The sequence below is a fragment of the Mustela lutreola genome, chromosome 18 (assembly GCF_030435805.1).
Source record: "Mustela lutreola isolate mMusLut2 chromosome 18, mMusLut2.pri, whole genome shotgun sequence".
NCBI classification, from domain to species: Eukaryota; Metazoa; Chordata; class Mammalia; order Carnivora; family Mustelidae; genus Mustela; species Mustela lutreola.
This window is the reverse complement of record NC_081307.1, coordinates 27,742,632-27,769,085: the sequence shown is the minus strand read 5'-3', so window position 1 is coordinate 27,769,085 and position 26,454 is coordinate 27,742,632. Positions and strand designations below refer to the sequence as shown.

Below are 26,454 nucleotides of genomic sequence, written 5' to 3'. Positions count from 1 at the left end.
TTTGTGGTACTTTGCTAAGGCAACCCCAGGAAACTAAGAGACAGGTATAAGTACTTCTGTCACGGCCATTTGATATAACTTCATTGAGTGCAAAGTTTCGAAGGGGTGTACAGGGCTGGTTCTCATGAGCCAGTATAAGCCAGCTCCAGCACATCCCCAAAGAGCTGACTTCGAAGCCATAGAGAGTTCCAAGTTTGTCAGAGAAGAATCTGTCCGAGGTTTGACCAAGAACTTTCAGCACAGAGGTATCATTAGTGGACATTGTCTTATGTTGTCTAACTTTTCTAAATCTCTGTGTTGGTTTCAAGAAGCACCTTAGGCTATATCAGTTCTAGAGAAGCAAGTGCTGTCATGAAATGTGAAAGTACCTGATAATCATTCAAATATCAATGACGACATGAGGGAATGTAGGTCAAGTTCCTGGGTTGAGATAATTCCTGTGTATATTCTGACTGTTTCAGTTAGGAGTTTAGAAACCACTCAGCACTGATAGATATCCTGGATGGAGAGAGTCAAACACAACCACAGTGATACTGGACACGTACAAGAATGTCAGGACACTGGAGTCTTCCTGCAGAACCTCTCTTCTTGTTCCCATCCCTCCAGTGAGGACCTGGGGCTTTGGAGTCGGTCAGACCTGAGTTCAAATTCCAGCTCTGCTGCTTACAGCCTCTTTGGCTTGGAAGAAACTCTTTAGCTTCTACAAACTTCAGTTTCCTTTCCTTATCTGTAAAATGGTAATAGTATAACTTAATTCAAAAGTGATACTAGAACTTAATGCAGAGGTCAATTATGAGGATTAACATTTAATGCAACACCTGGTATATAATAATAATAAACAGTGAGTAAATAATAATTAAACTGTGGCAGCAACTCCCTGATGCAGGAGTCCTTAATCCAGGAGGTCGAGCAGCTCAGTTCCCAGAGTTGAGCCACAGAGGCTTGTTGATCAGGTCTGACGGCACCGTAGGAGGGAGCGAGGGTCCATGTGCCCCACATGCTCGGCCAGGGGTGCCTTGAACTAGGGAAACACCTGCCCCTCTCGGTTCGGTTTGAAGCCTGCCTCCTTCCCAGGTTCTTGAGGTCTGAATCCACCCACGGTTTAGTCACTCCTCGCCAAAACGGTTGAGAGGAAGCGACAACCGTGGACGATCAAGACCAGCACAAGCCGGCATCTCTTTAAAAAGTCGGTGGAGACCTCTGTCTTGGCAGGCCCTGAAACCCAGGAGAGAATGCCTGAAACCGTGGATGGTACTGAACCTTATACACATGATGTGTTTTCCTAATTAACCTTAAGTAGTAATAAACCACAACTATTACGACACTATGCTGTAATAAAGCTATATGGATATGGTCTTCCTGTGTCTCCAAATACCGTGTTGAACTGTACCGGGCCTTCTTGTGACCAGGTGAGATGATAAAAGGCCCGCGCGTGCAGAGGCCGGCAGGTGAGTGACGCATGCGCACTGGACACGCAGCGCGGCTGCTGCTGACGTCCTGACGCTCTGTCAGCCAGAGGAGCATCTGCTTCCGGGAGGCTCCACCCGGGAGCCCGGGACCACCACAGAGCCCCTTTGCTTCTGGAGGAAAGAGCCAGACGTCTCAAAGGTCAGTCTGCCCCCCAAGTAGGACCCCAGGGCCTTCTGGATATTCAGCAAAGACAGCTCCCCAGAACCTGACTCCATCTCCATTCTGGGTTGTGATGATGTCGCTACTTGTCACATTGTGGTCCTGAGACACAACGTGTGTCGTGACGCATTTTGAGGGAACCAACCCAGAGTTGAGGTCCCCTTGGTCACGAATTCCGTAATAAAATGCTTTTTCCGCCAGCGCACAGTGAGGAAGGGTGCAGTTGCGCCTCCTGATCGGCTTTAGAGAAGATGGGCATTGTCACCAAAGCGTCCTTAACGTCTTGGTGAATTTGACAGGACAGGAAGATGACATTCAGTTAGTGACAGTATGTGAGGCAGAATTAAATGGTCACAAAGAAAATGAAACCCACTTTCCAATAACTTAAGATATGACTGTCAGCTTTAAAACTGGGGAGATTTACAGAGCCTTCTTCTGAGATGGAGGTCGGGAGACCGAGCTGCGCACTGCACCAGATTTTCAGGGAAATGTCCACTCCTTTGGAAGGAATACCAGGACCTGAATGACCAAGCTCCAATTCACCCACTTAATGTCCCATTTTTAATGTTTCGTCTCCTGTTTCCCGTCCTTCTCCCTCTAGCCCCATGGAATGCTATGCCATCCCGGAGGCAGTCTAATCCTTCACCTCTCTCATTGCTCTAGTCTGTTCCCACTCTGTGGCCTACTCTTCCTCTCCCATCCATTATCTACTCACCCTTTGAGTCAGACCTGGAGCCCTGTCCCTTCTGCATGGTCTTCCTGACCCTCTCAGGAGGACCTTCTTCCCGGCTTCCGCTATACTTGGTCATTACCTCCATTGTAACATTTATCAGTTTTTATTATAATCATTTCTATTTCTCCTCTCCAGGAGAGATAAGCCTTTCAAACTTAGAGGTGATTTTGAGTTTCTTGTTGTGTCCCCAGTGCTTTAACATAAATGTTTAAATACTATTTAATGAAAACCACCAATTTCTAAAGCTGTTGGCAGTTTACAAGTCTTTTTTCAAATGCATCATTTCTACTGATTCTAGAAGTGACTCGGTTTTACCTATTATTAGCAATTATTGTCATCCCACTTATTTTGCAAATGAGGAAGCTACGGTTCACAGAAGGTAAAGAACTTGGCCTGAGCTACTCAGCTAGTAGATGGTCAAGTTTTAAAGACCTGAACATTATAATGGTATTATTAAGGGTACTTTAAGCCTTAGTTTTAAAACACAGATAATTTTGTTGATAATCTGAAACATTGAAAAATGTTGCTGAGAATATAGTTTACTGGTTTCACTACAGAGCACAGAATAAATTCTACTAACAAATATTATAGCACTAACCTTAAAGATAAAAATCATTCTATTAGAAAGTAATATATTACTTTCTAATAGAAAGATTTTTATTAATATACTACTATATTACTATACCTAGTATATTACTATATACTAATATATTATATAGTATATAGTAGTATAATATATTATAATATACTAGTATTATATATATAGTGTATATATAATACTAGTATATTACTATACTACTATATATTACTATACTATTATATATTACTTTCACAAATAAAAAAAATCATCACCAGAAAACATGGCAGTTAGTGAACCTTATTGTTGAGCAGGCTGCTGTTGCATTTTATTGAGTAGTATTTCTGTTCTTGGGATAAAGTTTAAAACAGCAACTAGAAGAACTGTTTTAAGAAAAGACTGATTTTATTTTCAGCAGTGTCATCATATAAAAGTTATCCTCACAATGGAAACTGCTGGAAATAGTCAAAGTTTTGCAAAAGTTTTTCATTAACTGTTTCGTGTTGTCCGTGCTTTAAACATAAACAATTGCAAACTCTTCATAAGCTGTTGTAATGCTAGCTCAGCGGATAAATTAATAAAACTCCCTTTCTTTGAAATCCTAAGCCAAAAAAACATTCCTTGCAATGCTAATAAGAATAAATGGACTTGGATGGGCCACCCAAAGGTTCTCCTATTCCAGGATCATGTGCAAAAAAGAAAACATCGATTTAATTGTGTTTCTTGCTTATCCAGGTCAGTAGGTACCAATATCCACATATCCAACTGCACAGAGATGGAACCTAGAGCAGCGGGAGGTGGTGTATGAGAACACGGGAACCAGCGGAAAAGGGGGGAGGGGCAGAGCAATAATTAATAGCTGGCAGGTGTGGTCTGCAGGATGTAGGAGGCAACTGGTGGGCTAGAGGAAGAGAATGAGAAGAAAGGATGCTCATCCAAGGTGATGTTAATGAACCAGCCAAAAGGCCACAGATGGGTACTTGCAGTCAGAGAGATGATCAGAATAGCAGAAATAGCACACTTGGCACATAGATATGGGGCCTGAGGAATTCATTTTACTTTTAAGTTTAATTTTGTTTTAATTAATTTTGGTTCTAATTAATTTTTTAAAGCTTTTAAGTTTTAAAAATCTTTTAGTTTTTTATTGTGATACAGTAGATACAACACATACCAGTTTAGCCATTCTGAAGTCTACAGTTTAGAGGCATTAAAAACATTCATATTGTTGTATAACCATCACCAACAACCGCCTACAGAACTTTTTCATCTTCCCAAAATGAAACTCTATACCCATCAAATAACCTCCTAGTACCCTGCCTCCGCTGCCCCTTGCCTGAGACACCATTCCACTTTCTGTCTCTAAATTTGGCTACTCTAGGTATCTCATCGGAATAAATCATACAAGATTTGTCCTTTTGTGTATGGCTTCTTTCATTTGGCATAATGTCCAGGTTCATACATATTATAGCATGTATCAAAACTTTTTTCCTTTTTAAGGCTAAGTAAGATTCTATTGTATGTAGATACCACATGTTTTTTTAAAAAAAAATCATTCATCTGTCAATGGAAACTTCAGTGTTTCCACCTTTTGGCTATTAGTAATAATGCTGCAATGAATGTGGTTTGACAAACATCCATTTGAGTCCTTGCTTTCACTTCCATTATGTGTATACTCAGAAGTGAAATTGCTGGCTCATACAATAATTCTATGTCCCTTCCTTCCTTCCTTCCTTCCTTCCTCATTTGTTCATTTTTTAGAGGGACTGCCCTATCATTTTCCACAGTGGCTATACCAATTCACATCACTACCAGCAATGTATAATGAGTTCCAATTTCACCACACCCTCTCCAACACTTATATTCTGTTTGTTTGGTTTCTTTATAATAGCTGTCCTAATGGGTGTGAAGTTGTATCTCATTATGGTTTTGATTTGCATTTCCCTAGTAGCTAGTGATGTTAAGCATCTTTTCATGTGCTTCTTGGACATTTGCGTATCTTCTTTGGAGACATGTCTACTCAATGTTTTGCCCATTTCTAATTGTTTGGTGGTGGTTGTTGAGTTGTTCAAGTTCTTTATATGTTCTGGATATTAATCCCTAATCCAAGAGGTGATTTGCAAATAATTTCTCAAGTTCCATGAACTCTCTTTTCACTCTGTTGATAATGTCCTTTGATGCACAGAAGGTTTTTGTATGTTTTGTTGTTGTTGTTATCATTGTTTTTGTTTTAAGTAAGCTCCATGCCCACCATGGAGCCCATTGTGGGGCTTTAGTTCATGACCTTGAGACTGAGACCTGAGTCAAGATCAAGAGTCGATGCTTAACTGAGCCCTGATACACAGAAGTTTCTTATTTTGGGGCTCTTGGGCGGCTTTGTTGGTTAAGTGGCTGCCTTTGGCTCAGGTCATGATCTCAGGGTCCTGGGATCAAGCATTGGGCTCCCTGCTCAGTGGGGAGTCTGCTTCTCCCTCTGCCCTCCCCCTGCTCATGTGTGCTCTCTCTCTCTAATAAATAAACAAAATCCTTTTTTGACATTTTCTTTTGCTGCCTGTGTTTTGGGTGTCAGAAAATTTTTAGTTCTTTTTTTTTTTTTTGATTATTTTTTATTCATTTGACAGAGAGAGAGCAGGCTCCCCACTGAGCAGAGAGCCAGATGTGGGGCTCCATCCTAGGACCCCAAGATCATGACCTGAGCCGAAGGCAGAAGCTTAACCCACTGAGCCACCCAGGTGGCCCCAAACTTTTAGTTCTTAATTTTTGAAAAATACCATGTCTCTTGCCTCATATGTACCACCAGACCAGGTCCTTTTAATTGCTAAGATTTGGTCAGAGGTAACTGCATTTTGAGGTGGAGAACATATAATTTCAGGATTGGAATGGAAAACTCAGGTAATTATTAATGTTCCAGATGCAAGCAGAGAAGGTTCGGTATGCCAGCAGCTTACTAATCAGTCTTAGAAATCTGTTTTCGAATTCCCAAAGGCAGGAGTAGGATTCAGTACACAAAGGCCTCTTAGGACCAAATAGACAAGGTGTGAAGATGAGAATGAGATAAGATTAAATAGGATAAGGTGGGTTAATAATATGAGGCGGGCTTTTGTCTGGAAGATTGAAAAAGGGGGGAGGGGGCTTCGCTTTCCTGAGGGATACAAGGTGGTCAGCGCCCTCTGGTGGAAGACCCTGGCTTGTTCTGACAGAGAGAGAAGGGTTTGACCTCTTCCGGCAATTCTGTATTAGGAATGTGAACGTTAAGATGCTGTGGGCTCATTTTAGACTCTAGGACACTTTGGCCTCTGGATTTCTATTGCCCTTCACAACCCACTCTCCTAAGACATTCAAACTTACATGCAAATTTGTTTACCCTGTGCCACTGGGGGCAAGCTGCTCTAGGTGTGAAAGTTTAAGGATAGAAGCTCACACCTTCCTCCCAACTCCTCAGGAGATTTGACAGAAGTCTTTCCCTCCCTTGCGCCCAGTCGAGAGCAAGGCCTCCTCTTTGGGTTGAATCAACCATCTTTCCTCCTGGACATATTCTTTGCCTTCCTCAAGACATTTGCTCTGGATAGACACTCGGTCAAAGACACATTTCCCTTTAGGGTCTCATTCCTTCACTGCTTATCTTCCAGTCACTTCTACTAAGAGCAAACTACCCCATCGCTGTGCTGCTTCTGGAGAATTGAAAGCTGCTCCCAGGGGACGTAGACTTTCTACTGCTTCACAAACACAGACCTTTACCTGAATAGGATATGGCAGGAAAGTCAATAGTGATTATCACTTGCCTCTGAAGGTCTCTAGATGCTTTGAATCTCCCAGGGCTTTATTACTTTGCAGTCTCCTAGGCAGATGAGATATATTTCCATTGAAGACAAGATAACCAGCCTGACGTGACCTACTTGCTAGTTATGTCCCCAGCCTGATCGGCACGGGACTTTTGCTCAGACTCCCCCTTCTTACTGGTGAGCACAGACATGTGTCCACTCAAGAAAGCCTGGAACCAGGAGGAAGCTGACTTCACCAGGGAAGGATGTCACTCTCTATGTAATCATGAGGGAGCAGTGATCCACCACACAGGCAAAAAGTGGGCAGGAAGGATGTGGGACCTTTGATATGAAAGGTGTTTACTTTGGTATTTAAGGGATATCAGGGAAAACGTATGATGGGAATTTACTAAAATCAGTCGGTTGTAGAACATTGATTCCCTATAGTTATATTTTCTTCTGACAAAACTTCTATGTAGCTAGTATGATTGTGACTGGGGTTGTTAGTGCCTATTTGGGTGGGAAAATTTTTCTTATACCCTACAAGGTTCTTCTGACTGGTCTAAGAATTTAAATTGACAGAGATTAATAGGAGAAAATCAAATTTGATCACGTGTATTTGAGCAATCCACATAAATGTGAGATATCCAAGGACAGGCAAAATGACGTATATATGTCATTTTGGATTAAGGAGAAGGGGTTAGTGGTCTGAGGCTTCAGAGAGAAGGAGGAAATTCACAGAAATAATGGAAGGAGCAAATGTTTAGTAAACAAATGCTTGTTAGGCCATCCAGAAAGAATGGGACATAGAGAGGACTTCGATCAAACTGGCCTTGCTATGTTCCTCGCTATCTACCATACCTTGTTCATATTATACTGTAGTTATCTATGGTGGTACCTTCCTTCCTAAAGCCAGCCCTCTATCTAAAAATGTTTAGGCAAGACAAATAAATGAATAAATAAAGTAAAAAATAAAAATTTTTAGGCAGTTAGCGGGAAGGTCTTAAAAAAATCAGCTTAAAATAATCCACATGCCAAATAGACATATTTTGGGGCAGTAGATTTTGTTTCTCTACATGCCAGTCTAGTGACATCCAGGTTCCTAGTTGGAAGTTGTAGCCAAATTTCCATCAGTTAGCTATGCATGTCTTTTATAGTGTTACCAGCAAAATCTCTATCCTCCTGTCTTCTCACATCTCCCACGCCACGATACTGTGTCTCTTCTGCCTGAGTCCTTCTTGCAGATTATCCAGGAGCTTTATGAAAACTCAATTCATGTCTGTTTGTACTTTATTTTTTCCTAGATTTTAATTATTTATTTGAGAGAGACAGAGACTGAGAGCACAAATGGGGAGGAGCAGAGGGAGAGGGAGAAGCAGATTCCCTGCTGAACACAGAACCCAACATGGGGCTCGATCCCATGACCCTGAGATCATGACCTGAGCTGAAGTCAAGAGTTGGACACTCAACCGACTGAGCCACACAGGTGCCCCTGTCATGAAAGTCAGGCCCCCTGGAAGGAAGGCAATAAGAAAGCAGCTATTAGAAATGTGGGATAGTATGGTTAGCCTTGTGGTTACAACAAAAAGCAAACAACAAAAGATAAAAGAATAATAATATTACATGCAAGTGGGTCCACCAAGAACTTTTGCTGCTTTTTACAGTATTTTTTAGGAAAAAGAAAAAAATAAGTATGGCCCTAGGAAATATATATATATATATATATATATACACACACACACACACACATACATACACACACACATATATATATTTTTTTTTCCTCAAAGTCATACTGTTAAAAGCTAATTAGTTTGACTTGAGATATTTTTGGAAGAATGTGGAGAATAAACAAACACATACACTGTTCATAGAAGTAGTCTGCTGACTTCCAGATCAGAGGCACCCAATATATAATTACTTTAATATATGCCTCAGTCTTCATGTCAAAATTCTGATGCCTCTGGAGTTTGAACACAAGAATGTGTTTCCATGCTCTATGCCGGTTTCTGATCACTCATCTTTGGGAATCTTGTTTACTCAAGTCAGTTGGTTTCCTTGAAACATTGTTGCTAACAGTCAGTAGTCCAGCATCAGTTTTTGGGTTTTTTTATTTTGGGGTGGGAGGTTTTGCTTCAAAACACAGCAGACGAAATGACCTTAGCATTTTAAGATCAGTTTTATTTGCCCATATGTAAACATATGTGTTGTTTGATCAAAAAATGTATTACTCAAGTAAAAATTATAGAGATCTTTTTGAACATCTGCTTAATATTTGTTTTACCTTTTATTAAAAAACATTTTATTTAAATTGAATTTAATTAACATATACTGTATTATTAGTTTCAGTAGAGTTTGGTGATTCATCAATTGCACACAACACCCAGTGCTCATTATATCACGTGCCCTCTTTAATGCCCATCACCCAGTTACCCCATCCACCACCTCCCCTCCAGCAACCCTCAGTTTGTCCCTAGAGTTAAGAGTCTTCTACAGTTTGTCTCCCTGTTTTCTTCTTATTTTATTTTTCCTTCCCGTCAGCTATGTTTATGTTTTGTTTCTTAAATTCCACATATGAGTGAAATCATATGATATTTGTCATTCTCTGACTGACTTATTTCACTTAGCATAATACCCTATAGGTCCATCCATGTCATTGCAAATGGGAAGATTTCATTCCTTTTGATGGATGCATAATATTCTATTATATATTTTTATACACACACACCCCATATATATATATATATATATATACACCACCTATTATTTATTCTTCTTATTTTATTATTATTTATAATTAAATTATTATTTATTATAATAAATTATTATAATAAAAGATATTTATTATATCTTATTATTATTCTTATTTCTTAGCTTATTTCTTATATATACTACACACATATATATACCACATCTTCTATAGATATAGATATATATCTGTTCTTAAAAATAATCAGCTTATACAGATGTGGTATCTATATATACCACATCTATATATATACCACATCTATATGTATATATATACCACATCTTCTTTATCCATTCATCTGTCAATAGACATCTGGGCTCTTTCCATAGTTTGGCTATTGTGGACATTGCTGCTATAAACATTTGGGTGAGGCACCCCTTCAAATCACTATTTTTGTATTCTTTGGATAAGTACCTAGTACTGCAATTGCTGGGTCCTAGGGTAGCTCTATTTTTAACTTTTTGAGGAACGTCCATACTGAACATCTGCTTCATTTTGACTAGTTTTAAATTCAGCAGTAGTAACTCCAAAGCAATTCAACTTATTTCTATTGTATGACACCACACGGGCTAATCTTTTTGTCTTTTTTCAGTGAAATTGACAATGTTTGGCAGTTGCTTTAAAACAATATACTAGGTTAACCTAAAAGAACCTAATAGCTTTCATTCAATTGATATGAGAATATCACAGATCTCTAGATTGGATAGTACAATGCCTGCTATTCAAATAAATGCAAATTGTTATAATGTAATGACACCTATAAATACTAAAAGCAGATCCATGGATGTTAAGTTAAGGTATAGAGACCAGTATTCCTACTTATTATTCTAGAGCAGAAATATCTCAGTTACATTGATTGCAAAATAAAATAGGAACTTTAGATGGAGTAGGACTTAGGAATCAAACAGACCAGATTATAATTCTAGCCCTTATACATATGAACTGCATGACTTTGGGTAGGTTATGTACTCTCCCAGAATTTGAATTTCTATATCTGCAAAAAGGAAATTGAAATCTATGGTTTATGTGGGGATAAAGAGGATGAACGCAGATGCCATGGGCAGTGTCTGGTCCTTAAAGCAGGTGGCATTCAAGAAACATTGGTCCCCTTACCACCTATATTTTTTGCTTATACTATAAAGTTGGAAATGGGCTGCCATCAGGAATAGTCTTAAGGGGCTCTTGGGTGGCTCAGTAGGTTAAGTGTCTACCTTCGGTTCTGGGTCATGATCTCAAAGAGTCCTGGAATCAAGTCCCGAATCCGGCTCCCTGGTCAGCAGGGGGTCTACTTCTCCCTCTCCTCTCCCCCTGTCTCTCCCCCTACAAGTGCTCTTTCTCCCTTTCTCTGTCAAATAAATAAATACAATCTTAAAAAAAAAAAAAGGAATATTCTTGGAAGAGACTGATTTGGAAACTTTTCTTATTAAAAAGGGGATGGAGAAGTGCCAATTTTATGTCACAAGGATTTATTGTCATATACTTGGAGCTTTATGCTCACAAGATATTTTTAGAACTTTTAGAGCTTCAAGAGAACAGTTTGGATGTCATCTTATTCCTTTAACATGGAACTTTCTTTCCTTTTCTGAGATTTGTGGACAGTATCTTTTATAATTCTCAAATAGTGTAATTTTCTCCCTAGAGTCTGGCCTATTCTAATAGCTACAAAACAATATTTTTACCAGCAGATACTACTGCATTTTTTATGAAGATTACAGATTGAAATTTCTTCTGAGTTTATGTAGTGGGGTTTTTTTTAGGAATAGGGAAGAAATACTTCTATAATCTATAAAATAGAATAGAAATGGTGATTACTTTCTCCATATGTCTATCATATTATATTTTATTATATTTATATACATACCAGTTTCCTATTCCATAGTATACGTTACTTGAAGGCAGAGGCTGTGTCATACATTCCCTGTACCCCTAATGCCTAGCTAATCAGAGAGCACACAGTAGGTGCTCAATAAGTGATTTTTAAAAAATGTGCTAAGAAGGAGCGCCTGGGTGGCTCAGAGGGTTGAGCCTCTGCCTTTGGCTTTGGTCATGATCTCAGGGTCTTGGGATTGAGCCCCACATGGGGCTCTCTGCTCAGCAAGGAGCCTGCTTCCTCCTCTCTCTCTGCCTGCCTCTCTGCCTACTTGTGATCTCTGTCTGTCAAATAAATAAATAAAATCTTTTTTTTAAATGTGCTAAGAATAAATCTTGCTACATAGAAAAATACATATGAGTACAATCTACAGAGATGGCCAGGACCTCAAAATTCAGTCTCCAACTGTCAAAACCTTACCCAACCTTAAAGGCCCAGCCCAGGAGAAAGAGACTTCTTCCTAGATACCCTCTGATCTTTCCACAACCCAGAGAGATAACCCTACTCACTTTCAGATTCTCATAGCACTTTGTACATCTTTTTGAATATTTGCCATTTTCTGCCTTGCGTTATAATCTGCTCAGTGACTCGGGTATGAATTATTAACTTGTGCCTACTCATGGTTGTGTCACCCTTAAGCATCTCACGGTACTAACAGACAGTGGTCCTCATCGAGTGCGTGTTAAATTTATCCCTTATGTAACAGCTAAGCTCTGAAATCTTTAAGTTAAAAAAATTTTTTTTTAAGTAGCTTCAAAACCCTTTTGGAAACAGGTATATTTTTAACAGAGTGAACATAGAAAAATACTGAATTTTGTATATTAGAAGAAAACTACCTGGATTTGCATCTGGGTGCCATCATTTATTGCTACTGGACCATGGTCAAATGACTTAGACTCTCTAGGCCTAGTTCATTCATCTATAAAAGAGGGTAATAATAATACCTAACACTTACAGTTGGAGACAATACAGGTAAAGGCCTTTGAAGAGAGTTTGTTGCATAGTGAGCTCTTGGTAACTGTAATCTGTTATTTAATGATGATGATGATAATACTAAACCCAGAGATTGTTACTTCATATTCAGCTTTTTAAAAAATACCAAACAGGGACAGCCACTCAGTCAGTTAAGCATCTGCCTTTGGCTGAGGACATGATCCCAGGATCCTGGATCGAGCCCTGCTTTTTGCTCCCTGCTCAGTGGCGAGTCTGCTTCTCCCTCTCCCTCTGTGATCACTCTTGCTCTCACTCTCTCTCAAATAAATAAAATCTTTAAAACAAAACAAAACAAAACAAAACAAAAAACATCATTGTTAAGACTAATGTCATTTAGATTTTCCCCTATGTTTTTTTCTGGGAGTTCTGCAGTTTCAGATCTTGCATTTAAGTTTTATCTATTTTGAGTTGATTTTTGTATTTGTTGTAAAATATGAGTCCAATTTCTGGTATGGAGTTTTACATTGCTAAATTGGTGCTTTCTTGTGGCCATTCAGTTTCTGCAATCCCCTTGACTTCAAACACACAATCCACCTTTTTATTTTTCTTCTAAAATTCTTCTCTTTGTGTAAGATTCATCTTTGCCTAAAACAGAGCCCATTTCTCTCCAGTGTGTTTCCCACATTCCTTACTACCTAAGACAGGCATTGGTTCTGGTGCTGCCCTACACCCCCTGCAGCCAACACTGAGTCAACAAGAAAAACTTCCCACATTAAAATATTCTGAGATTCAACCCTCAGGTAATAATTCCCCTGCTTTTAGTCATTCATATCCTTTGGTTCACCGAAATGTTGAGTCTAGTGCCTTCTAATTGCTGACCTAAATAATATCCCCAGTTTTTTAAATATAAAGTTTATTTTAGTAACAACCGTGAGTCATTACAGAAGCTAATGAACTTGGGAATTCTATGAAATCATCCAAGCATATAAAGCCTATTTTCCAAGGTTCCTTTTTCTTAGTTCAAGGCCACAAGAATTGGAACATGATGGAACTTGACTTCCAGCCCACATTTGCCTTATGTCTAGATAATTATGAGTTATAAATCAAGCTAACAATTTGTTAAGTGAACACATTCTATTTTATGTTAAATCTTTTTTTTCAAGATTTTATTTATTTATTTGACAGAGAGAGAGATCACAAATAGGCAGAGAGACAGACAGAGAGAGAGATGAGGAGAAGCAGGCTCCCTGCTGAGCAGAGAGCCCAATGCGGGACTCGATCCCAGGCCCCTGGGATCATGACCTGAGCCGAAGGCAGAGGCTTAACCCACTGCGCCACCCAGGTGCCCCTCCTATGTTAAATCTTAACAAACATACCATGGTAATGACATGTAAGGCCAAGGTTGAACTTAGAATTTTCAGGTTCCTTGGTGTTCTGTATAGGACCTTGGTGACAGAGGCAAAGCTGGCCCCAGCCCTGGGCCAATCCCCTTCCCTTTTACCCCAGCCCTTTTCCTTATGTAAGGGCCTTGCATCCCCCTATGTGGACTCCTTAAGGCCCATTCCAGCTCCAGCCACACATCCTTCCTCCCTTCCCACAGTAGTACCTGGGTATCCTTTGGGCAAGCACAGTCTGTCTTTTGAAGAGGGATGCAGGGAAGAGGGCCTGCAGGCTCAGGGCCATTGGGACAGGCGCCTGACTATCCAGAGTGTGTTCTAGAAGAGAGGGTGCAAGCTCCAGGTAGGAAGGAGTACAGTCAGGGAAGACCAGAGAGGCACCTCCTAGAGCACAGGTCCAGGCAGGGCCCTTCTTGCCCAAGTCAACTGCTCAATTGACACATGACTGTGTCATGTCCTCTCAGCCCGCTTCCCATTTCAGGCTCAGCTCCAGTGGACAGTTCCACAGAAGCACAGACTTTCCTTTTGTTGCCTGCATAAGCTCAAGTTCAACTTTCTGGCCCATAGCCATTCCCAGCATTGTAGGAGTTTGCCTACACATGAAAGCAGGCCAGAAATATCTCTGAGTTACCCATCTCTGAGGCTCCATCTCAACTCATACAGGACAGGACCAGTTGGGGAAGGGCTCAAGCTTCCCATTGCTTTGGGTAGACGAATCTGGAGAGCTTTCCCTGAGCCCCTTTTGAGATCCTCGTAGAAACAGGAGAGCCACCTCCACAACACACCATTATCTTGGCTTTGGCTTCTCTTCCTTCCCTGACTCCCTCACTCACTCTCTCACTCTTGCTTCCAGGAATCATTTCCCAAATAAATGCCCCCCACTCAAGTCCGTGCCTCAGGCTCTGCTTTTTGGGATACTCCACAGAATAAAGAGACACATCTAAGAAATCAAAGGACTAGAATATCTAAAGTCCTTTTATGAAGCTTTACTCCCATGGCTAAATTTTGCCAAATCAACCAGAGCCTATTGGGAGGCAGGATGGAGACAGCTGCTTATGGAAAATGAAGAAGGAAGGGAAGCAGACCAGAAACAAAAACCTATTAGTAATTTTGACATCAAAGATGACAATGAGCAAGACAAAGTGCGAAGAGACCCTTGAAACAGTTGGCCACGGGCCGAGGCTCGCATATACCAGAATTTCCTGGACAGTCCCTGCTTCAAAGTTTTGACATGAGATTCATAAACACATCCTCTAGTCATACTGTTGTTCAGGTTTAAGTTTCAGAAAATGAGGTCACAGACCATCCACAGCCATGACCAGGCCAGGAGCTGCTTTCTGTTGCTTGGGTCCCTTGTCCAGAGCCAGGCCTTAGGATCGGCTTCCTACATAGTATGTAGTGCCTAGTTCCCGGAAGCTTAAGGGAAAGAGCTTTTCAATAAGACCAACAAACACCACTTCTTTCACAACCTAACCCTGTTAGGGGGACCCTATTGCAGAAAGCCCCTCTAGGGCCAGTGTACTACTGGCCTCTGGACGACCTTGCTCTGTACCAGCTTTCACTACCAGGCTCTGAGTAGGCACCGGAGAGCCCAGACTTTGGCCCCTGTGACAGGGAGTCACTCGTGGCCTAAAAGTGAACCCAGCCATCTACTATTTACCTGCCCAATTTATAAACCAAAAATAGGATGGATGGCAGAGAGAGGACTAACCCTGTAAACCATCAGTCTCAAGAGCTGGAAGGACTAACCCCTCACTTAATAGATGAGACTCTGCCATAGGATTATAGCCTCTGGTATATACATTAGGCTCTTCTGTAGATTTGGTAAAATTAATCCTAAAACCTTAAGGGGTTGCATAATGCAACCATTTGCAATTTAATAATGTTTTTAAGGGGTAATTTTGTACTGTAAACTGGTGGGGAGGGATCCTGCAAGATGCAAAAGGATTGATTTCATTATCTGTGCTGACCCCCAGTGGTGGAGGTAAGAAGGCACACCCAGGAGTGGGCACTGGTGTTGGTGCATCTAGGAGACAGACATTACAGACCTAAGAATAGACAGCGGCCCATCCTTATCGTCAACGTTACAATAACCTTATAGGCTTGATCCTTCTCTTCAGAAATGAAAACGACATCACTATAGTTATGAGTAAACACCTTTTATGTACTAGCACTGGAAAAAATCAAAATTTTGACCTCCAGATACAAGGCCATAAAATGTTTTAAATATCCCAGGTATTATTCAGCAAACATCACTGAAATGAGCCATGAGTCAGGCACCGTTTTAGGCCCTTAGAATACAAAAATCAGTAAAATGAGACCTTTAGCTAAAGGAACTCACAGTTCTTTCCCCGGAATGAACACTCAACAAATCATCACATTCAGTGTGATGTGACCCGTTATAGCAACAAATTGGCTTTTTCCACTAATATTATTAAAAGCATCAAACATCAGAGATATCAGGGAAGAAAAAAATAACTTGGCAACTATAGGGTTGCCAGAATAAAGCAATAGAAAGTGTGAACTTTTGAAATATGCCAAATTGCAAATTAAATAGAAAACGGTAGGTAATGAAGCAAACAGCAAAAATCTTAGCAAGCAGTATTATGAAAAGAAAATAAATGCACTAACCTGAGCTTTGGATGTTTTTGTCATGCAAAATGGAAGGTAGAAAAGAGGCAATATGCATCAATCTGAATTTATTAACACATTTCAGTAAAAAGTAGACTGAAATATATTTATCCTTAGCAGATGAACAAAAGGAATAATTCTTTAGATTTTAGACTTAGATCTGAGCGACCTTGGCTGAAAGGATGGAAGCAATTTTGAGCCATTTAAAAAGAAAGTAATTGAAACTAAACTGGACCAAAATTTAGGATTAATTTAATTTAATTAGGATTTAGTTACATTTAATTAGTAGTCTATGGGATAAATGTTACCTAAATAAAGGACAACCAAGAAATGACAGACACATTCTAAAATATCAAAAACTAACAATATCTTGGTTTGGACACCTATCACTGAGAAAGGACCAAAAATGGAAATTTCTACTTTTTAAGAAAATGTGAAACTTTTGGGTAAAAATGATTGAATGCAGTTAGATCACAGGATCTACCTCCCTCAATACCTAATGATACAAACTACCTGAAGAGAAACAGCGGAGTTCCCCTAAAGTAACTGATCATTGTGTGATGTCAGGCTATAGCCTTCAGAAAGAGATGCTGACTAATGAAAGAGAAAGAAAACTTTGGCAAGGCTCTGCCAGATGTCAGACCCAGTCTCACCAACAAAATGAGTCCAGAGCCACTGGGTAGTGCAGGTGCATCTAGGACTACAAGACCACAAGGATCTCTAAGAATGTTGGCTATTGTATCAAAATGAGAAAATAATTTAAATTAATGAAAATTTCATGCTGTTTTATTTTTTAATTTTAAAATATTTTACAGGAAAATGATTTTAACAACAAAATATATGATCTGATATGTTTGATATCATAAAGAACAAGAGTATCTCCAAAGATGAGTGTTCAGAACCCATCATAATATCTAAATATCATAACATCTAAATGACCCTCCTAATATGCCCCATATCCAAGAGAAAGAAACTGAGGGATTAGCTTTGTCCTGTCATGGAGTGAAAAAAAATTTCTCTAAAGCCCAGCATTGGTTTCACTTTTACTTCAGTTATCTATTTTTCTGTTAAATTCAAGAAAATACAACAACTGAAGAAAAAAAAAAAAACTGGCCAGATGAGCTCAACAATAGAGTGGAAATGATAAAAGATAAAAGCAGTGTACTTAAGAACAGTGAATAGAAATTACTCAACCAGAAAATAGATTGGAAAAAAAATGAACAGGGCCTCAGGATCCTGCAAAACAATAACAAAAGTTATATTTGTATCATTGGTCCCAGAATGAGAGGAGAAAGAATAGAGAGCTAGAAAAATATTCGAAGAAATAATGACTAAAAACTTCCCAACTTTGGTGAAATACATAAACCTATAGATGCATGAAACTAAATGAATCTCAAATGAAAGAAATCTGTGCCAAGACACACCATAATCCAACTTTTGAAAACAAGCAAATCTGAAAGTAATCAGAGAAAGATAATTGAGAGCATCAACTCAAAACAGCAGATTACTCATCTGAAACCATGGAGGTCAGCAGAAAGTGGCACATTTTTCAAGGGCTGATAGAAAAGAATAGGAAACTGTGAATCGTATCCAGAGAAACCAACCCTGAGGAAAGAAGGGTAGGGAAAACAAAAGCATCCTCAGATGAAAGAAAACTAAGAGAATTTGGCACCAGCAAACTACCCTTGACAAATGATAAAAGCAAGTTCTCCAGATAGAAAGAAAATGGTAATAGAAGGTTTGCAACTTCACAAAGAAAAGAACAGTGGAATGGAGGAAAATAGGGGTAAATATAATGAACTCTCCTTCGCATGAGTTTCTGAGATCATTTTTGAGGGTTGATGCTGAAATTATAACACCATCTGTTTGGTGTTCAAAATATGTAGAAGAAATACTTGAAATAATTATATTATAAAAGGAGGGAGGGTAAAAGCATCTAAATAGAAGTAAGTTTTCAGTACTTCACTTGAAGTAATTAAACACTGATACCAATAAGTCATGTGATAAGTGTGATAAGTTATGTATGTATATTGTAATACCTAGAGCAACCACTAAGAAAACTATACAAAGCAACATACTCAGAAGCAGTATAAGTTAAACAAGGTGGAATCCTAAGAAATATCAAGCATCCCACTGGAAGGCAAGAAAAGAGAAACAGAAGAAACAAACAGAAAACAATAAAATAGCAGACTTAAGCTCCAATGTTTTAAGAATTACTTTAAAGGTAAATGGTTTAATAATACTAACTAAAGGACAAAGATTAGCAGAATAGATTTTAAAAATAAAAAAAGAAAACATTGAATTACATACTGTGTACAAGAAACTCACTTCCAACACAACATGAGTAGGTTGAAAATTAAAGGATGAATAAAAGACATATCATGCTAATATTAATATTGATAGTAGATAAGGATAACAGTTCAAGTAGATTTCAAAGATAAAATTAAATGGAATAAAGAAGTGCATTATGTAATTATTTTAAAAAATCAACCAAGATACTGATTGTGTGATACTGATACTGATAGAGATACTGATTGTGTGTATGCCAAACAATAAAGCTTCAAATAAAGGCAAATATAAAACTTTTACTCCAATTAGCATTATAATGATCCCATTTATTCAGACTTATTTTACTCTATCCTTGCTTCCATCATCTATCTTTTTATCTTCCTATTTATCTGTATATGTTCCAAGAGAAGTGGATGGTGTGGTATTTTCCTATATTAATGATGGTTATTTCTATGTTGTGGGGCTGAGGTGGTTCTTTGCCATCTTCTTTGTCTTTTGCTGTATTAGTCTGCTATATTTTTTAATATGAGCATTTTTTTAAAAAAGTAAAGTCATAAAAGAAGTAGCTACATTGGGGCGCCTGGGTGGCTCAGTGGGTTAAAGCCTCTGCCTTTGGCTCAGGTCATGATTCCAGGACCCTGGGATTGAGCCCCACATTGGGCTCTCTGCTCAACAGGAAGCCTGCTTCCTCCTCTCTCTCTGCATGCCTCTCTGCCTACTTATGATCTTGTCTGTCAAATAAATAAATAAAATCTTAAAAAAAAAAAAAGGTAGCTACATTAAGGTAAATTAATGTAGAAATTAATGAGTTCAGTGTTTGAACATTTTATTAGCATTTCTAATTATATTTTAATTGGATTTTGAAATACTATCTCACAGAAAACAGATGTGCTCAACCTATGTTCACTATGCATTTGCCTGAGCTGTGCTTCAGTTTAAGCAACTTGCTTTGTAAAGGGACAAAATTGAACCAGACCTTAAGTATATGTAAATGCTTATCTATTGATTTAATTAAAATGAGATAGAGTCAACTCTTCATTTGAATAAAGTAGAGCATCCTGAACTATATTCTGGGACAGCTTGTGTTCTAGGTACATAGAGATGACCGATGCTTTCAGCCATCAGGAAGGCTCAGTGGGCCCTGGAAACCCTAAGCAATTCACCTTGGCCACAAGCTCTGTTGTCCATTTATCTCCGTCTGTTTTAGGGATGTTATTTCCTGTGCATGCTGTGATGAAAAGAAAAAAAAGGAGCTGAAAGATTTATTACTCTTATGCTTCAGTCACATTGGTAAATGAAAGCGAAGTTGCTTCTAGATGACCTAAGAAACCTCACTGGTATTGATGCCAACATGCATATTATTAAACAGAGCAAATGATTATCAAGTAAGACAACAAGCTAGAATTGCAGAATTGTAGTGGTTATAGGTTACATTTCATAGACCATAGCAATAACTATTTAAGTCTATGTATGTTAAGAGACTCCACAGTTAAGCAGAAATTAAAACATCTTTCATTAATACGACTGTGAGTACTTTCAACGTACCAATTTTTCAGAACTAACTAGATGATCCATGAGAGTTCCTGCTTTTCTGCAATACAAAGAGAAGGGAGAATTTTTTTTAAAGATTTTATTTATTTGGCAGAGTGGGAGACAGCAAGAGAGAGGGAACACAAGCAGGGGGAGTGGGAGAGGGTGAAGCAGGCTTCCTGCCAAGTTGGAAGCCTGGTGTGGGGCTCGATTCCAGGACTCTGGGATCATGACTTGAGCCAATGGCAGCCACTTAACAACTGAGCCACCCAGGTACCCAAGAAGAGAGAATATTTTATTTTATTTTTATATTCTTTAGATTATTAATGTTTACCAGCAGCATTATCAAGTCGAAGTACACCAGTTCCAAACAGCACCAAGAGAAAAAAGCAGCCTTGACAAGATTAGATCTAGAAATAGAAAAAATGAAAAGAGCCAGGAGGATCCAAGACACAATTAAAGAAGAAAGAGGGGAGATTTACCCTGCCAAATATCAGAACTTCTACGAAGCTATGGCACTTAAGATAGCCTGGTTTTGCCATAGAGATAAACCAGCTGACCAAAGAAACTGGCCCGTAAAGTAGAATAGAGTCTCTGAACAGGCCTCCACTTATTTAGTCTATTATACACACACACACACATACACACACGTATATATATATATGTATGTATATGATATATATATATATCATATATATATATGACATATAGGTAGCATGGCCGATCAACAAGGAAAGGAGGGGCTTCTCAATAAACAGGACTAAGAAAAAAATGGCTATGAAGGGAAAAAGAAAAATATATTTTTATCTTTATCTACAAAAATTAATTCCAGATGGATCAAGAACTTAAGTGTCAGAAGCCAAACTTTAAAATGTTTAGTAGAAAATATGGAAGAATAAGATGTGAAAAGACATTTAGCCATAAAAGGAGAATGAAGTTTTTATTGTAGCAAAATAAAGAACTTCTTTCATCAAAAAATGAAAAGACAGACTCTAAATTGGAAGGAGATATTTGTGGTACATAAAATCTACCAAGGATTAATTTCATATCAATGCAGTATAAGGAGCTCCTGTGAATTCACTAAAAAAAAAAAAAAAAATGACAACCTGGTAGAAAATTGGTAAAAGACATCAATAGGACTTTCTTTTTTAAAAAAAGATTTTATTTATTTATTTGACAGACAGAGATCTCAAGTGGGCAGAGAGGCAGGCAGAGAGAGAGAAAGGGAAGCAGGCGTCCTGCTGAGCAGAGAGCCCGATGTGGGGCTCAATCCCAGGACCCTCGGATCATTACCTGAGCTGAAGGTAGAGGTTTTAACCCACTGAGCCACCCAGGGGCCCCCCAGATTTCTAATTCTTGAGTTGTGTGCTGTGGTGCCAGATGCTCATTGTATTATTCAGTATTATTCAAATTCATTGTATTATTTAAATATTATTCAAATATCAAGTATTATTCAGATATCAAGGGTTATTCAAATTCATTGTATTATTCAAGTATTATTCAAATATATTTATATAGAGGCCCAAGCACAGTCCAGGATGAACTATGAATCAACGTGTCCTATGAACCAAGAATTATGATTAATCTATTTTGTGTATTTTAAGTCATTTTATTTATTTTTTTTAAAGATTTTATTTATTTATTTGACAGAGATCACAAGTAGGCAGAGAGGCAGAGAGAGAGAGAGAGAGAGAGAGAGAGAGAGAGAAGCAGGCCCCCTGCTGAGCAGAGAACCCGATGCGGGACTCGATCCCAGGACTCCGGGATCATGACCTGAGCCAAAGGCAGAGGCTTAACGCACTGAGCCACCCAGGCGCCCCTTTAAGTCATTTTAAAAAGCAGCAGAATTTTAAAAAAATGCATTGTAGCATTTCTTGTCACTTTCTTATTCTACAATTTCCTTTGTTGCCTCTGTAGCAATATTTTATTTTAAATTTGATTTTTTTGTAAAAATTTCTTACATTTGGTTTGTCAAGATTTATTTTCCAAGTCTACTCTTAAATATGTAGTGTTCACTGTCTGTTAGTATCCAGGTGAGAACATTTAGAATACATTCTTTTCAAGGGGTTCAGCTTCTGCAACATGTTGTAAGTATAAGTCATGATTTCCCTTCTAATTGTAATTGTCACCTAGAAAGAAGATGGCATTATACTCTATAGGTCTTGGGGTTGATTTTTTATGTAGCCTAGGATAGGATGAGATACTGGCTTCTCTCTTTCTTCTTTTTTTTTTTTTAAGATTTTATTTATTTATTTGAAAGACAGAGATCACAAGCAGGCAGAGAGGCAGGCAGAGAGGCGGGGGGGGGGGGGAAGCAGGCTCCCCATCAAGCAGAGAGCCCAGTGCGGGGCTTGATCCTAGGACCCTGAGATCAAGACCTGAGCTGAAGGCAGAGGCTCAACCCACTGAGCCACCCAGATGCCCCAAGATGCTGGCTTCTAACAACACAGATTCATTAATGACCTAGCACACTAATCTATTAGTTGCTAGTTATCTTTGTGTTTTTCCACTAAGTTGGAAAAGGAAAATACAGACTCTGTGAAGTTAGCCTAGTTGTGTTACTCATAACATTTAGGGAGTTTGGTTTTGTTTTGTTTTGTCTTTTAACTTTTGCTGCCTAACTGTCACACTTCCTATGTCATATGAAAGACACTTTTCCTATAGGGATTCTTCCTTAGTGCCTTGTGGCACATGAGAACAGACCCACCATTGAGAAACATTTAAATAGCTTGTATATTAATTTGAAAATTCAAGGAACAAAATGTTATTGTATCTTTTAGCTCCTAAACAGAAGACCACAGTGACAGTAAAGTAGGTCAAGGCATGGTAGCAGAGAGAGTTTGTCTTGGTCTTTGAGAGTGAATCCCCCTTACCACTTAGTCATGACTCATTGACCAAACCAGAAAGTTCAGATGGAACAATACAGCAAAATAGCAAACATCATGGTGTGTGATCACCGTAGTGTGCTGCTGATACTTTCAATGGACACTAGACCTATCATCTCGTTGATGACAGGTAGGTTGAAAAATATTTCCTTGGACATTTTCTTCAGTCTTTCCAATTGTATTGGGATGAACTTAGTGTCCACAGGAACACAGGTTGGAATTTATTCCTTGGCAGGTGTAGGCTAGAGGAGCGGGTCTGTCTTTGGTCCTTGTGGCCTTAGGTCACCCTAGGGAACACGATGGTGCCACTACTAATTTAGAACATGGTGGAGAATAGGTTGCTAATCCGTGTCTAGGGAGAAAAAGAGATATTAATAGCATATAGCTATAAAATGAGGGGGACTAATACTTGCTTATTGTGAGAGGTAGGAGTTTCAGATATAAGAACTTAGAACTTGACAGCCAAATTAGTTACTGGGGCTTGGTAAAACCTCTTCCAGTGAGGCTTAAGCAGTGTGAAAATGGATGAACCCAAATGTGAAAACAGCTGGATCAATTGGTAGAGCCTCTCCTACTTGCAAATGAAATGTTGCATCTTGTATATATTGTTATAATCCAATCTAGCGCCATTTAACTAATGTAAAGTCTGCCAGAAGTGCTAGGAAGACCCAAAGTCCTACAAATTAATACTTCCTATGAGGAGATTGTCAGTCTTTTATAAACTACAGGTTTCATGTTCATGCTATGGGCGGGGCCATTTTTAAACATATATTATGGCAAGTTTCTTTTCCAAATGCAATTTTCAGATTTTTACTGTTCCTGCTGGATCTGGACAATGTGGGTAGTGAGACAGTGTTGGTGTTATAAAGCTTTACAAACTGTTTACAGTGTCCTGAAAAATGCTCACTAGGTCTTAATGAACAAGGCATTTCAAACATTGGAATAAGGTCTTTTCCAACATTGGCTGACAGATATTTCCATCCTGAAAATATACAAATACTGAAGCATACATTTATAACGATAACATTTTATTTGAATAGGTTAAGTATGAATAATTAGGAAGATCCTTCAAGGAAAAGGGTAAGTTGCCTTCTTTGTCTTTAGAGTTCTTCTTATACTGTGGGCCTGAAAAATGGGGAATTCTTATGACACTAGTGAGGTTACACTGGCAAAATTATGGAGAGTGTAACTACCATCTAACTACTGTTGGAATTCCTTCTTTGTTCATGGGTGCCAGTGGGAAGTCAAAGTAGTGGGAAGCAGAAGTAAATACTTTGGCAATACCAAGTGGCCGTCTAGGAAGTGCCAAAGATGATTTGGTTACCAAGTCACCCTGACAGTTGGAATGTAAGGTTGTCAGAGAACACTGGTTATGTCTTGTACACCAAGGTTCCAGTTTGAGAATGAGGAATAACGTATTTGTATTAGATATCTGACAGTATAATAGTCACAGAAGACATTGATGCTGGGGCCATCTGGATATCTTAGCTCCTTCAGAATTGAAGCACCCTTATGGTATTACAACCACCATTAGCCATAGTTATCCCAAAGCACAGTCTGGGCCACTGAAAATGTTACCAGCTTTTTGTGTTTTGTGTTTTTTGTTTGTTGTTGTTTTTAGAAGATACAGTACTCACTTAAGGAAGAACATCAAATTCTGCTGCTTGGGGGGTGACTTTTTTGGCCAGGTAGGGGTGGGGGCTCAGTTGTCTCTGTGGTGTTTGGCTTGAGTAGGGTGGTTATTGTCTAAAAGTTTTCTGTATTGCTAGGCATATGCTTTCCCGGTCCCTTGGCTAGAAAGAGCAGACTTCTTTGGAAGCTTTTTTCTTTCTTTGGTGTGTACTCATTGGTGTTTATGAGTGGCTAGTTTCCTCCTTAGTTGATCCAAGATACATGAGACAAAAACAAAACACGGGAAATTCACTGTCACATCATTCCCTGAGTTCTGAGGTTGTTCCCCAGACTTCCTTTTTCTGTCCACCGTCAAAGTCTTACATTTGCTTTGTAATGTCTAGGCATTCTAAGCTATACTTATCAGGAGAAGTAGGGAGAAGTGCGTCTACTCCATCTTGGTCCCTATGGTGTTTTTGTATCAATGAAATAGATATTACATTGGAATTAAGAAACATAGCATGAATTTCAGATGTCTCTAGAGATACGCAGAGTGATCTAGATCAGAGTTTTTTCCAGTGGAAACCCTAGGTCTGGGTCATGTTTAAAAAATCAACTTTATCTGGTTTAATATTCATACAATAATGAATGTTACATACAATTGAATGCACTAATTTTAAGACTACAGCTTGTTGAGTTTGACAAATACATACACTTGTGTAGCCATTACCACCATTAAGATGTATTCTCATTTACCCCCCAGATCTCCCTTGTGCCCCCTTTGCAGTTGACAGAGCCCTAATCCCTGTCTCAAGCAAGAATTGATATGATTTCTCTCAAGACAGCTTTGATTTTGCCTGCTTTAATTCTTTATTTAAATGGAATCATAGGGACTTCTGGGTGGCTCAGTCAGTTAGACATCGGACTCTTGATTTCCATGCAGGTCGTGACCTCAGTGTTGTGAGATCGAGCCCCACATCATGTTCCTCTGTGAATAACCTGCCTAAGATTCTCTCTCTACCCCTTCCCCTACTCTTTCCCTCACTAAAAAAAAAAAAAAAAAATTTAAGTGAAAATTGGAATCACATCATATGTACTCTTTTGTTTGGCTTCTTTTACTCAGCAAGATGCTGCTAAGATTTATCCATGTTGTCTGTACTGGTATTTGTTTCTTCTTATTAATAACAACTCTTTTAGCTCTCGGCTAGCTCAGTCAGTAGAGCATGAGACTCTTAATAACGACTCTTCTGTGGTACAACTGTCCCTCAATTTGTGTATCCATTCATCTCTTGATGGACATTTCTACTGTTTCCATTTAGATCACTATACATCAAGGTGCTGCGAGCATTCATGTGCAAGTCTTCCGTGGGCATCTGTTTTCATTCCTCTTGAATAAACACCTGGGAGTGGAATGAGTGGCTCATTCAGTAAACGTACATTTAACTCTATAAGCAACTGCCAAACTGATTTCACAAGTGGCTGTCCAATTTTGCATTACCAACAGCAGTACGTGAGAATTCTGGTTACTTCACTTCCTTGGGCTCTGGCTTTGGTCCTTGCCACCAACACTGATGAAGATCCCTCCAGAGCCAGTGTGTTTTCATTGCTAGGCTCAGCCAGTGGCACTTCTTACTAAATCTAACTGGTACTCCCACCATGCCAGCTCTTTAAATTCCCTGGAGCTGAAGGGTTGAGTGAGGTCAGATTCTGGGGTCTTCCCCTCATATACAAGCACAGAACCACAATCTCCATTTGACTTTGGAATTCTGGATTTTAAATCCAGCAAGTCTTTCTCAAGCCTAACCCCACTATTTGTCAGCATAGCTGATACTTCTTTATTGACACACTGCCCAGGGTTCTTA

At 39.0% G+C, this 26,454-nt stretch overlaps 1 long non-coding RNA gene across 1 annotated transcript in view; it reads left to right on the top strand.

The window, feature by feature from the left end:
• Nucleotides 1–1,401: 1,401 nt before the first annotated feature.
• Nucleotides 1,402–26,454, top strand: part of LOC131820468 (uncharacterized) — a 49,163-nt gene continuing 24,110 nt past the window's right edge. The window contains exon 1 of the long non-coding RNA XR_009349650.1: nt 1,402–1,608. This is a non-coding gene — a long non-coding RNA (uncharacterized LOC131820468). The remainder of the gene's footprint in view (nt 1,609–26,454) is intronic.